Source organism: Tachypleus tridentatus, chromosome 13 (genome assembly GCF_004210375.1).
Source record: "Tachypleus tridentatus isolate NWPU-2018 chromosome 13, ASM421037v1, whole genome shotgun sequence".
Classification (NCBI taxonomy): Eukaryota; Metazoa; Arthropoda; class Merostomata; order Xiphosura; family Limulidae; genus Tachypleus; species Tachypleus tridentatus.
Window position 1 is genome coordinate 9,110,058 of NC_134837.1, and position 14,539 is coordinate 9,124,596.

Here is a 14,539-nt window from a genome sequence, read left to right on the forward strand (position 1 = left end):
TACAAGACAGAGTCAGTGTTGGGAACTACCGTAGTAGTTATGTGACAAATTGAAATACAGTGTCTCCATTGTCAGGTATGATTTTTTTGAATTTATGGAAAAAAACATTTCTTAGTAAGTTCGCAGCATTTAAGCAAGGCCACTTTTAATTTTTCATTGTCCATGATACCTTTTGACGTCATGCCTGCATATATCTACTTGCAGTTCTTTCTCTGTGAAAAGTGTCCTCAGACAGACTGCCTGGTCATTTATGTCTCGTTTCTAACTTTGTGCAAATCATTCTTACCTAACCTGAAAAGCATCCATGTTATCTTTATGTTCATCATATTTGGGTAACTTGAAATGGCTATCCCTGATCCTATTATTATTCTTGGGTCCTCTGTCTTTGTGTTATGTTGAGCTGGATGATCACATTTTGTACTCTTATTCTCTCTATTTCCAACCATTTATTCCTCTTTTCTTCTTTCTCTTGTTGTTTAATAAAGTCTCGTAAATCATCACCTTTCAGCCCTAGTCGCTTGCTCTTCTTGATCCCCCTCTTATCAAATTCAGTTGACATTGTTAGATAATGTGTTTATAATCTCTACAATATTTTCGGTATTTCTAGAGCTATACATATATAGATCTTTTTATTAGATAATGTGATTGTGACCTCTAACAACGGTTATTGCAAAGAGTTATTACAAATTTCAACTAATTAATTCTGATACTCGAAAATCTGATACAAATTCATAGAATAGTTTCTTATATTTCTAAATATATATTAAACTGAAACAAAAATAAATAGTAAAATAAATATAAAATATTAATTTGTTACACAATACACAACACATTTATATTAATATAATATATTGAAATAAGTCAGACTTATGTACATATATTCATCACACTGGTGATTATCGCAATTGCATTCAAAGGCGGTCCAGTTATTTTAGGGTACAGATTGACAAACGAATTATTCTTTCTTCTCTGTTATTACAATACAGTTTGTGAAAATTTCACTTAAAACATTCGTATACATTATGTTCGGCTAGACTTACATTAACTCAGTCTAGATTTATCTCCAACTAAATTTTGAACTCATATTTATATCCCATTATAGGTCTAGAACTTCTTCACACCATGAAATATTATGATGCAAATATAAAAACTTCTAAACGTATGTCTAGGTCTTTAACTGATCCAAAGTTTCATCTATCACTATTCGTAATTTCTTGTGAATTATGCTTTACTTCCTCAAATGCGGGATTGATTTGATCTAAATTAATTTTTGTCTCCATTTCTTTATTATTCAGTAAAAACATAGAGAAGACAAAAGAACTTGTTATTGTGTATCATATGAAATTAGTAAAACATAATGATTAATTTTTAATAAAAAAAAGAAAGAATGACAGTTTGTTTTAACTATTTTGCTGTGTATAATTATATCCACTAACTGCAAAATTGAGATTTTACCCCACGGTTACCACAGAAATGTTTTCCTGAACTCCAACATGCAAGAATACCCCCTTTACTCAAAACAATCGTTAATGTTTCGTGCGTGCTGTCATCTATGGCCTATACCGTGAAACATGGATGTTTGTACGCATCAGCTGACTGACAACGTCGTCGCACGTACTTTAACTTTCCGTATTTTTTTAGCTGATTTTATTTCTTTATGGTTAAATTACTTATTTACGTGTTACATTAGTAATACTTATCAGTCACGTTCAGGAATTATAATGTATATCTTCTTACAGGCTAATATATGACATAGGCTTTGTAATACGTCGATATCAGGCGTTTGTATGTGGATAGTTGACACTTGAAATTAATTATGCAGTAACTCTAATGAACACGAGACACATAAAACAACATCAAATGAATTCAGATTACCTATATAAAAATATGCTTGTATTTGACCGTTGGTCCGTTTGAAACTTATCTTGCAAATATCTTAATCAAACGTTGTAAATCTCATTTTGATATAAAGGCCTTTCTTTGAGAAGTTTCATTGGTAAAAAGAGTGGCCTAAAAGTTGGCTGTGGGTGGTGATGACTAGTTGTCTTGCGTCTAGCTCTACACTTCTAAATTAGGGACGGCTATCGTAGATAGCCGTCATGTAGTTTTGCCTGAATTTCAAAGCAAACAAACAAATATTTCTTTGAGAAGTGAGGATCACATATAAGCTTTTCCATTTGAAATTACTTTACCTGTTTATTGCTTACCAAAAACTTTTTAATAGAATGAAAGTGCTACACAACGTCGTTATCAACACGTGACGACTGGCTTCCATTGAGTCTTTTTTTTTTTTTTAAACTTCTTCACAGATACAACACTTGACCCTTCCTGAAAAATTTCCTGAAAAACAACAACAATAACAAGAACAATCGTTACATTTCTACTCTTTCTTGGTCTATTTTGGTTAAAAACACATGTTTTTAGTTCGTTTAAATAAATAAAGTTATTACTTTGTAAATATCCATTCAGGCGTTTCTGTATTCTCAGTTATATTTGCCTTCATTATCTTTAAAATTACTTTACTTTTCAAAAGTTTAGTTCAATTTCGTTTCATATACTTCTATAAATATTTTTAGTTATTTTTTTCTTTACTATTGGTTTTATTCTTCATTTTGTCAGTTTTTTTGTTTCATTTTGTATAAGTGTATCGTACACTGAATACTCGTAACTGTTTCATATTCTGTAGACTATTATAAATACCATCACTGTACTTTATTCCTTACACTGTAGTTTTATTAAATAAAGTTACATCTGTCTGAGTGTATTTGTCACTCTACGTAAATATTGTTTAAAACAGACCACGAGCAATTGAATTAATACATACTACTTACAAGAAATGCTGTGTGTGTAACTGATAATATGAGAAAGATTGAAACAAAAGACATGAAAACTACCGTACATATTTTGTGAGTCACAGTTAGTTGTAGAATAATATTTTAGTTGTAGTTAAATAGTTTGTAGTGGGGTTTATCTGTACATAAAACTGGATTAAATTTAAGCTTTAGCGGCAAAGTAGGCTTATGTTTATCAAATGTTCTCTCATCTCTGATGGTCACTTTGAAAACGATCGACAATGATCTACATTATTAGATTATTATCAGTGTTCTGATCAATTTTTGCTTGACCTGTGAAGGTCGAGACCTTCCATTCGTTCTTGACTGTTTATTTATCTATAGTTAAATACTAAGCGAATCATCGCACAAGATCAGGGTTCAAACATTTCACTGATTATTACACTTATCCCAAGTTTTTCCCTTTATATAAGGACACTCTTTACCACTCGTCATAATTTGATTTGGTGATATCCTACACTTCACAAACAGTTCATTGACATGTTATAATATTTTACAAAATTTAGTTATTAAAACGTATTTGACAAAACTACACTTTGGGTAACAACATTTGACATAAACACCCGTTAAATACACTTCTTCTAACAAAACTTAGATAATAGCACAGGATCTAGCTATAGATGGCCTGTTCAGGTAATGTGGTATTGTATCGTGTATTTTAAAACGTGAAAACTCACGAGACTCTGTTTATGTCAGAGATTACAGGTATGAACCGTTTATAGACTATCGTGGAAAGTGAAGTACTGCTCTCTTGTCTCAGCAGTTCTGACGTTCACTGTTAATATCAAACATCAGTTATCACAGCTGGTGTTATCTTATCTACCGTGTTAAAAATAAATTTACACATGTTTTTGATATTCTGGAGGCAATATAATTTACGGTTATATATTCATTTGTTCAGTTGTTATAGCAGATTGTATTTCTTTTGTTTTGTTGCTGTATTTGTTTGTTTTAGTGAGATGTTTATTTATTGTGTGATTGTATATTTCTGTTCTTTATTATTATATAATTGTGAGTTTTATTATTGGTGTTGAAATAAGTAGCGTCTTAGTAGCTAATTGACGTGTGTGGTTTTTTCCATACGTTGTGTAATAGTTTGTTTACTTTGATTATTATTCTTATTTTGCACAGTCTTTGTAATCTGTCACGTGATGTTGCTTACAATTACAACAATCTGGGTTTCAACGTTCTTTCGGGCATATTAAGTTATACTGATCTCTGCCACAGCCCACACATCTTGGATTTATCGGTTGCTTCAAAATGTCCTCATCGTAGGCTGCCCCAATATGATCGTATTGTTAACAAATGAACCATTGTGTCACAGCAACGGCTTTCTTCTACTTGAAATCACTCATATCAGCAAAAAATACCGTTAGTTTATTTTGCTTCAGAATTAAGCATAAAGCTATGTAATGGGCCATCTATGCTCTGCCCACCATTGGTATCAAAACACCTTGTCTAGCGGCAAAAGTCCACAGACATACCACTGTGCCACTGGAAAACAAAATACCGATAGATAATAGACCCTGGTTATCCAGTGTTTTGTGTGCGTGGACTTTAACCCTGTTGGCTGTGTGTGTGTATGTGAGTCTTACTTGAGGTGATTCGTTTTACTTTTCTGTAGTTAATATTGTTTTGTGATAGTTCATCTGGAATCAGTTCCGTGTATGTAAGGTAGTGTGTTTAATTTATTTCTAATATTTTAACGTTAAGTTTGGTTCTCGGTAAAGATATTGTTATATGTTCTATATAAGAGACGTCTTGAGTCCATTATTTAAATATATCCCTTTCACTAGTATTGTGGCTTCAGCTACCAGTTTGATAGCAACAATTTCAATGTTTGATTTCTTCTATAGGTGTGTTTTTATATGTTCTAGTGATGACTTTTTACATGATATTAGACAGTTGTGTCTGTGTTTTGTGTTTGTTGATAGAGTTCTTTGTGTTTTCAATGAGACCACTCGTCACTGGTTAATCACTACTAACACTTAAGACGTTCACACTTCATTTTTTATAATCACTATTTTAATTTATTCGCTGTAAAGTAATACTATCCAAATAATCGTTACGTTACTTAAGAATTGTGGTTTCCTCACAAAATAACACTTCAGTACCACAGTAATTATAGACAGGTTTGATTGATTGGACTTAACCACAAAGTTGGATGGCAGGCATTCTGTCTTCTGCCAATAAAGACCAGCTGAACCCGATTTCTACGACTTGAGTCCGCAAACATTGGACCGTTGGGTCACTGAGGAGCTATAGGCCTGTTATATTACTAGTGGCGACACATGATACATCACCAGCATCATCAACATATTTTCGTCATAGGCGTGTTACAGGATCATTATAATCATTGCTAGTACATATGGTACATATTTACCAATAACAGAAATTTTAAACTGTTAAAAGCCCATCTCTGGTAACAACAAGAACTTCAAATAGTAAAACAAAGTGATTTTTTCACCAATAACAATAATTACAAAGTGTAAAAAGATTTCAGATCAACTTTAATAACAATTATTAGTTTTATCACCGCTACTTTCATCTCACTCTATAGTTATTGCAAGTTGTTTAAAAGTTCCTCAGGTAATATTCTGTATTAAAAGAATTATGATTATGCAAATCAGAAAGTCATGTGACAAACGTGACATAAATCCTCAGTGGACAGTATTTATCTGTCGTGGTAAATCTAAAAACTTACCACTTCGTAGTTCCGTTAGAAACAAAACACGGCTCGGCATGGCCAGATGATTAAGGCGCTCGACTCCTAATCTGAAAAGCATGGGTTCGAATCCCCGTCACAGCGGACATGCTGGCTCTTTTAGCCGTAGTATCGTTATAAAGTGACGTTCAATCCCACTATTCGTTCGTAAAAAAGTAGCCGATGGGTTTGCGGTATGTGGTGATAACTAGCTACCTACCTCTAATCTTATATTTCTAAATAAGGGACTGCTGGCGCAGATAGCCATGGTGGAGCTTTGCGTGAAATTCGAAAGCCAACAAAAGTATCATCGTTATGATATAGAGTTTCATTATATCACTGAAGCATACAGTTTTAAGTAATGGCCTTAAACGCAATAACAGGGTGTCTTAATAATAATAGAAATATGGTTCAAATAACATGTCATTAATTAATATTTCACACAAGGTAAAAAACGTTAGTTCACTAGGTGTAAGTAATACATATTGTTTTTGTGATCAGTTTACTCTGTTTTAATTTCATTTTTATTTCTCTTAAGGCGTTATAATGTGACGGTCAAGCCAATTATTCTTTCGTAAAAGAGTAGCCCAAGAGTTGGCGGTTTGTGGTGATAATTAGCTGTCTTCCCTAAAGTCTTACAGAGCTATATTAGGAACCGCTATTGCAGACAGCCTTTTTGTAGCTTTGTGCGAAATTAAAACAAATAAACAAAACGGTGTTCAAGTAAGACATTTTCTATATATAGCGCCGTGTGTATTGACTTCGATATTAATGGTTGCACATGAGCAATGCACATAACATCTTTCCACCAGAAACCCTGTGACAAATGTGTACAGCTCTACACATTGTTACAAAATCCTTCTGCCAGATACGCCAGATACCTGATCAAGGAAAAAAAATGAGACATAGCAGAGCAACTCCAATTTTTTTATATATTTATATCATGGCAGGGATTTAGTTTCAAAGCGAAAGTAAGGCTTTTATCACGCTCACGAGTCAGTACAATAATATTATGATGGAAGTTTAAGTTTTGTACCGGGCTACTTTCTTTGGTCATGGAAATTAATTTTAGAATTTTGGAGAAAAGTGATCGACGGAATAAGAGGCAAAATTTGACAGATGATAATAATCGACCATAACGTGACGGCCCCTTTACATGGTCAAATGTAGCAAGCATGTATAAATACATTGCATCGAAATTAGTTGATGGGAAAGCGTTGAATAATCTACCTTATCTGACTTCAAATATTGATCCCCTTAGTCTGCTATCCAGAGGACGTAAACCAGATCTGGTGAATATCGTCACAGGGAATCGACAGTTATATAAAGCAAAACTCACAGACACTCATCATTTTCTTCAAGTAGTGGTTTATTTAACAATTTCTATTAGAAGATAACAAATAGAGAGGTTGGTAAGTATACAGACAAGCAATTGTATATAAGTAGGTAACTGTATAAAGTAAGGTACTATACAGAGAGACAAATTAAAACGAAATTTACAAATACACAGACTAGCAAATATGCAGGCAAACAAATGTACAGGCAGGGAGAGATATATTTAAACAGATATACATGAAGCAGATATTTGGGAAGACAGATACACAAATAGGAAGATATATATGTAGAAAAATATTTAGGCAAGAGGATATATAATGAATTAAGCATACAAACAGGCAGACATATAGATAGGCAGATAAACATGCAGGTAGATATGTAGGTATACAGGCATCAAGGTTGAAAGGTGCACAGATCAAAAGACATCTCGATTGGTATAGAAATATAGAAATGTTGATATAAATAGGGAGACCGATATAAGTGTAAATATATATATAAGTGTAGTAAGACAGATAAACAGGGAAACATATACATGTTTGGACAGATAATATACAACTTAGAAGACATACAGGCATATATTTATGTAGACAAACTACTGAACTCTCAAACAAGTTAATTGATTTTACTCGTTTTAGAATTTAAGTGTAACGCTATACAAAGGGTATTCAGCTGTTCACAGTTTTGAAAGGATAGACTAGAGTGAAAGTAGTTAATCACGAGCAGACCACCATCATCTCTTGAGCTACTAATGTGTGACCGAATAGTGGAATTTGTTTGTCAGTTTTACAGCGCACCCACTGTCCCCAAATGTTTTTATAACAACCACCATAGCTTTTGGCCGCACCCAAGCTCTGATTACTGTAAATCGATTCAGTTTACGACCAAATTTACGACAATTTTTCTAGCTCGATATAGGTCAATTTACGACCAAAGTGAACCACAATTTTAATCGCCCGATATGAGCCCTCCAGTGGCACAGCGGATATGCAGACAGACAAATAAAAACGAGCATTTGCATACTTTTGTCTGCGGACCTATACTGCTAGAAACCTGGTTTCAATACCTGTTGTGGGCAGAGCGCATATAGCTATCTGTGCTTAATAACATCATAGTCCGACGTATTATTCCAGTAACGTGGAAAGTCGTGGAGACGTGTTTGTTAGTCTATTTTACATTTAATCAGTAAAAACGTTACACTAGTTATGTAGCAGAAACATATGTGAGTTTCTGAGTAACTAAATATGGATATAACGGATATTTCTAAACCGAACTTTTCCTGTATTGTTATTTCTTTTCAGCTTGTGTTCCATCCTTAAGTATGAACAGCCATAGTGCAAAGAAAAAAGATATTGTTACAATTTACATAATCCGTTTTCAGGAACACTTGACTTGCACTGTGGATGCTGCTGATATATATTATAGGACTTGAAGAACAAACGTACTATAACAACTGTTTAAACTGGATTCTGTTTTTGACTGCAAATAAACAAATAAGTTATGTATATTACATTCCAGCTGATAGTAAACACAATTTTTTATTCACTAAATAACAACCCAACAATTGTTTGATGTTGCTGACGTACAAATTTCATATTCAAAAACGTCCTCTTCCGGTCACTCAACATTCAAATACTAGTACTGTTACAAGTTTTCTTGAAGTTTATTATTATTATTATTATTTGTACTATTAAATTTGATTAACAAGTACTAATTTAATTTTAAGTATTTTAGAAAATGCAACATATAAACATTAGGGAATTTTATCTCCACCTCTTATATCCAACAAAACAGAATGTATTACATTCTATGAATATCAAACGGTTTTTTAGAAAAGACTACTCTGATTAATAATACAGAAAGATAATATCAAAAAATTGTTTTTATTTTTTACTAATTAGAACAAACGAAACTTAATGTTGATAAGAAGGTTAGATTTTTTTTCTCCTGAATGAAGGACTGTGTTATTCATTCATTCCGCTAACCTGGAAATACATAGAGTGAAAAAAAAAACAATTTATCGCCTGCCAACGGTAGTTTAATTTAAATTAAACAAGTATTTGCACATTATTTATGAAGAACATTTTAGGTTTTACTATAGTAAGCTACGAAACATTTCTTAACCTCAAAATAAACAACAATACAATTAGAAGATCTGAATTAAACAGTTGTTTCTTACAATCAATCCAGAAGCCACAGTAATCGGTTCATGAGTTCTGCTTTAAACAGTTCTGTATTGAAGAAATAAAAAATATAACTTTGATATGTTTCTTAAAACAAAGTTAACTTATTTATAGAAACAAAAACAACAATTAAGAACACTTACATATACATTGTTTTGTCAAGTGTAGACATTATCTTAAAAAAAACATCAAGTGTACACATTTTTGTGAGTCAAATGATAAATTACTACACAGATAAAACTACAAGACAAAACGAAAAAGAATTTATAAAGTTTAATTTTGTATTTAAAAATTGTTTTAATAAATTTTATAGATTAGATAATTATAAGCAGAACAAAAAAAAATATGAAATATAATAACCATTTTTATCATATGATTTATTTTGACGTGTTTATTGTAGTTCAGAGTTAGTAGTTAATAATAGCAGCGTTATTTTTATTGTAGTTTTGGCTTGTTTTTATTGATAATAAACTAACATTTTGTTTTATTTTACCTGACTCTTAGTAATAATATTGTTTCCGTACATATAGATATATGTATATCTAATGAACTAAATTTACCAATATAGAACCTCTATCTGAGTACTGGGTGTAAAAATGGAATTAATCTTCGTAGAAACTGTTGATTTAACGTTTAGAAAGAGCATTGATTTATATAATTTACTTGTTAGGAAAATATGTTTAACATATTACGGAAACCATTACACCTTTAAACTGAGAACGAAGCTCGACCTGAGATATAAAACTGATTTACATTAATGGCACAGGTGAAGGAATGGTCAATAAATTACCAAGATCTACTCATGATATCAAGAAATTGGATGCTGACCCTGCTTTAAAAAAGGATTTAGATAATTTAGTGAGTTGGACAAAAAAATCACAAATGCGTTTAAATTGTAAGAAATGCAAAATAATTGAAATAACCTCAACAGTTTCATGAAAAGAAGGGATATTGGTGTGATAGTAGTGTGCTGTTTTCGGTGGTCGGGCAAATAGGATTTTAGGTCGTATCAACAGGAATACTGAATACAAGTCAAATGTTGTTATAATTTCATTGTATATGTCACTGGTTAGGCCACATATGAAATGTTTGCATCTTACCTCGGGAAAGACATTGAATTGTTGGAAATGGTTCAGAGAGGGGTTATTAAAATGGTATATTGGATGAAGAGATTTTTATATGAGGAGAGACTGAGATCCTTGAAACTTTTTCTCTTGAAGAAAGAAGCATTAGAGAGGATGTGATTGGAATATTTAAGATTGTAAAAAAAAATTGATAATGTTCGTGCATCAACATTTTTCACACTTTGTAACGAGAAATGTAGAAGAAGGGAAAACAAATACAGAATTAAGGAAGATAGAAGCTCACTTCAGCTAAGACACTTTTATTTTTCAAAAAAGTGGTTGGCCGATGGAATGGTATGTCTTCGGTTGTTGTGGAGGTAGTAAATCTGACTTAGTTTAAAATAATTCTTGATAGATGTATGAATGATACGGACTGGCTTTAAATTATTATTTTTTACATAAATATTTTGCTTGGCTTACAGGATAAGACTGTGGAAATGGACCAACAGTTTATTTGTTGACCCTAAACATGGTGTTATGTTATGTATATACTTCACAATGTACTATACAGGCGAAAGTGTGAAACCATTTGTAAATGTGCATATACAAATGATATAATAATTAATAACTAATTTCAAATTAACGCTTTACTATTTAAAGGTTGATTAATTAATTAGATTTTAAAAATATGCAAATTAATGACTACATATTCCTTAATAACTTATTAATATTATTTTGACTAATCACATTTTAATTTTGGTCGCGTCATCAACAACAGAGGGCACATTTTAATACTGATCTTTTTTATTTGTGTATTTAATAAATACTTCGAATTTACTGGTTTTGGTTTTAAGATTAATCCTTTGTGGATGTAGTCGTAAAAATACAACATTTTATATAAAACTTTAGTTAACTTTTAAATTTTATTTTAAGTAATAAATAAATTCTATTTAATCATGTCTTTGCGTTGATGTATATTTATAAGATAAGATTTTTTTTAAGATTCTAACAAACAATTTTTAAATTTTAATGAAAGTATGTGATCGACATGAAAAGTAATCATTGACACTATATTAGTTCGGCATGACCAGATAAGTACAGCACTCGAATCTCAATCTGAGGGTCGCGGGCTCGAATTTCTGTCCAACAAAACATGGTTACACTTTTAGCTATTGAGATATAATGAAGCGACAGTCAGTCCCACTATACGTTATTAAAAGAGTAGCCCAAGATTTAACGGTGGGATATATTGACTAGCTGCCCTTTGTCTATTCTTTCACTACTAAATTAGAGATAGTTAAAGCATATAACCTTCAGGTAGCTTTAAGCGAATTCAAAATAAACCAAACCAGTTAACACTATATCACTGGTATGGTATATACTCTAAGAGGTTTACTCTACATTCGTTATGTTGGAGTGGGTGTTTACTATAAACTACTGTAAAAACACTGTTTTTAATAAACTCACACCAATAACAGTCACGGTTCAATCCCATTGAAATCCACATTGACCTCTCAGAAGTCAGATTGACGCCAAAAGAGATGACGTGACTGACAGGAGAACTATTTTTACTGTCTACCATTCGGTATAAGTTTGACGACTTTCTCTTTACAACTTTTACTGAAGACTTAACAGAACCATCGTTACTAGGATAAATGTCAGCATTTTGGAATACCTCTGAAGGTCCCGTATTCTATCCTTGCTGCAATGACCACAGACTCAGCCGTCATTTCATTAGTCTTACTAACAGAGACTTGGTTATGAATAATCCCAACACGGAATACCCAGATATTTTCAGTTACCTAGTTTTCAGTGCCTCATATTCTAGGCATAAAAACTTCACATACCTTGAAATAGGCTGGTTGCACAGTGTCAGAATCCTTAGTTTTTGTAATATTCTTGAAGGTAAACAGTTGGTACAAAAACTGTTGAAATGGACCCAGATGAGTTCTATATAATCACCTTTATTGCTTAATAGTACTTCATGTGTCCTGACAGTTTATATCGATCTAAATGTAAAGAGAATCAACTTGTATGTTAACGTCTAGCAGATCTATCGCTGTTTGACCTGTAATCTAGATCTAATTGTTTAATGACACAATACAGGAATTTTAACTTTAGGCTACACCTGCATTTATATTTTATAAACCATATACACATAAAGTTTTTTTGTGCAAGGTGCTATCCAAGTATTCACAATTTTCATAAAACAAGCACTACATATAAGCTGCTTAAAATACTTCCAGTTTCTGACATAATATAATGTGTTGATGTGTGTGTCGATATATGTGTTATTAATGGTGGTCTAACATTTTAAGGCGACAAGTTACAGCAACAGTTATATACACTGCTGGACAAAATCTTAAGGCCAATGAATATAAAGAAAAATATATGCATTTTGCGTTGTTAGATTCAACCACTTATTCAAAAGATGAAAATAAGAAAAGGGAAAATAAAAAAACTTTTTTAGCATTTAATATGGGAAATGTGAACACCATCAAATCACTACGCCCAATCTCACCAGCGATGGCACATTGAGAGAGACCATGCTTTTGCAGCTCGACAATTCTGCCATGTTCAAACTCTATCAACTTTGCTATGTTTTTGCCTAATGTAACACAGGAGATGTCAGTGGGAGATGTTGACAACGTTAATGCTTAAACACAAATGACAATATTTCGTTATGTGTTTACCGATTAAGGTTTCGTTTCAGTGCGGTCTTGAACTTTTGACCAGCTAGTATTTGGACTAATTTCATAGTGTTCACATTTTTCCTATTAAATGGTGAAAAAAGTTTTTTATTATTATTTTCCCTTTTCTTATTTTCGTCTTTCGAAGCTCTACTCGAATAAGTGGTTGAGTCTAACAACGCAAAATGCATATTATTCTTTATGTTCATTGGCCTTAAGATTTTGGTCAGCAGTGAATGAGATATTAGGTATTATAATATTTATGATGTCCTCTGGTGAAACAGCAATACATCATCAGCTTTACATCTCTAAAACCAGAGGTTTGATTCCTCTTGGTACATACAGCAGATAGCCCGATATTCATTATAGTTTCATTCCCTAAAAAATTTTCTTTTAGTACATTACTAATATGTTTGTACTTATAATTTCTAAGCTAATATAATGTGTTGATGTGTATGTGGATATATGTGCTATTAATGGTGGTCTAACATGTTAAAGCGACAATTTACAGCAAAAGTTATGTTTTCATATCAGTGAACCACTGATTTTGTTAAAAAACTAGAACTAACTCGAATCACTTTGTACTTATACAAGTTATATATACAAGTTATACAAGTCCGAAAACAAACAGTACTAACGTATTATCTTTGTTGTTATTTTATTTGTACAAATATTCATAATGGGCTATTGACAAAAAGGTAATACAATATTTCCTGTTGAAAATTTTCTTAACAGTGCTTGCATACTATCGTGGCAAATAATAAACAAACTGAGTGTTATTAGAACACTTACACAGAGATGAGGAAACTTATTTTGAAATATATACTTCAAACAAAACTGGTAATACTCGGATCAACACTGACATGAAAATAATGTGTTAATTCGTATGTGTAGATTTACCTGGAATCTAGCAATCTCGCCGTTACAGAATTTGTTCAAAAATTCTACATTTGATAAAGTTGGAGTGGTCTGGTTCAGGCATAGTTCTATAGCGTTTCTCTGACGTATAAACAGAAATAAACAGTGTGATAAACAACACAAGATAACTTGTTTATTATAGTTATCACGCTGTAACAGATATTGCAGAAAAACGTGTAAAAAGAATGTGTACAATTTTTTATGTTTTGCAAGAAAAATGTCGTATAATCTGAGAAATAGGCAGGAATTTCTTTGAAAAAAATAGTTAAGAAAATATACTTTTTTCACAGTTATCTATTCAAGTATATGTTTATAAAATAACGAAACAAAAATTATTTTATATTAAGTGTAAATGCCTCCTTAGAATCGTGCTGAATAATGTATTCAGAAGAGATTGAAACGAATTTTGCACTTTGATAAAATACGTGAACTCATTATCTATAATACAGTATTAATACAGTCTTTCTTAATACATGACAAAAATATATAAAAAATAAAAGAAAATACATTTATACAACAACAATATTCAATTATTCGTCACTTGGATTACAATACACTAGCATATCCACAACAGAAGCACTGAAGTACTGCTATAGTAACTGCAAATATAATATAGTATAAATATAATCTCTATATGTGTGTTATAATACATATATCATCAGCACATGCATGTTACATTATAAATATCATAAGCACATGCATATTACAGTGTAAATATAATCAGTACAGTCCTGTTGCGGTGGGTACTAATTGATTTTCTTCTAATCTATCTCTAGTATATCAAGGAGATCCAGTG

The 14,539-nt window shown here is 31.9% G+C and overlaps 1 long non-coding RNA gene across 1 annotated transcript; it reads right to left on the minus strand.

Moving 5' to 3' along the window:
* Nucleotides 1–8,752: 8,752 nt before the first annotated feature.
* On the minus strand, nucleotides 8,753–12,109 carry LOC143239159 (uncharacterized). Its single transcript, XR_013021035.1, has 3 exons — nucleotides 11,983–12,109; nucleotides 9,068–9,119; nucleotides 8,753–8,873 (listed from the first exon to the last, which is right to left on the minus strand). It is a non-coding gene; the product is annotated as an uncharacterized LOC143239159 (long non-coding RNA).
* Nucleotides 12,110–14,539: the final 2,430 nt, after the last annotated feature.